Genomic DNA, 927 nt, shown 5'->3' with positions numbered 1-927 from the left:
CAAGTCGAACCAAGTAGTCACAATGAAGGAACAAGGAAAAAAAAAACTGGCAAATAGAGTCTAACAACGTTAAGAAACCATCATTACAAGAGGTAAATACGCAAAAAAAAAAAATGCTGCAAACAAAAGGTAAGCATACGCATAATAACTGTAATAATAATAACAACGGTAACAAGTATAGCTGCACGAAGATAAACTAGATATAACGGTAAGAGGGAGTATGACAAAATGAAATTAACTGTGCACATTGCTGTTATTGTTGTGTGTTGTAAGCAAGCCAATGACATGAAACAGCACAAACAACAATGCGAAGCAAAACACTTGCAAATAAATATTGTGTATGTGTAGCATACCAACAGGCGCAACATCAGCGAGCGCTCTTACTTTCACAGCAATCAGCTAGCAATGCCAATAACCCATACAGCCGCTGGAGTCAATTTTCAATGTCTAACTATGCGCACGAATGAGGGCATAACAAAAGGATGTATCCACTCACACACACATACAAAGAAAATTGGCAAAGAGTAAGGTACACACTACAATGAGAAATAGAAAAAAGGATGTCATGTACCCGCTTAATGTGTACAAATAAGGTTAATGAGTAACTCAAGTCCTTACAATGGAAACTGTCAGGGCAAACATGCGCGTACAAAGGTTTTGCATTGCGAAGCGTGTAATTTGGTTGGGTGGCAAGGCAGTCGRAAGGTAACAATAGTTACTTGAARAGGTAAAAAATGYGTTAATAGAAAGTAAAGAWGRGGAAAACAAGCGAARATGTTAACTTCGGCTGCAACGYAGCTAGAATACCCTTCACAGTATYTAMTGCTGAGAGCATTATYATTAWAATTAAATRAAGTTTGTCTTGATTTTGGTCATTCAGTTTGCTTGGTAGCTATATGCTATAGTGGGCCGATCTGAACAAATTGG

The 927-nt window shown here is 37.6% G+C and overlaps 1 protein-coding gene across 1 annotated transcript in view; it reads right to left on the bottom strand.

The window, feature by feature from the left end:
- Positions 1-927, bottom strand: part of LOC108974024 — a gene marked incomplete in the record, with an annotated part of 296,862 nt that overhangs the window by 182,397 nt on the left and 113,538 nt on the right.

Source organism: Bactrocera latifrons, unplaced genomic scaffold (genome assembly GCF_001853355.1).
Source record: "Bactrocera latifrons isolate USDA-ARS-PBARC rearing strain unplaced genomic scaffold, ASM185335v1 scaffold_111, whole genome shotgun sequence".
Lineage (NCBI taxonomy): Eukaryota > Metazoa > Arthropoda > Insecta > Diptera > Tephritidae > Bactrocera > Bactrocera latifrons.
This window is presented reverse-complemented; position numbering and strand designations above follow the sequence as displayed.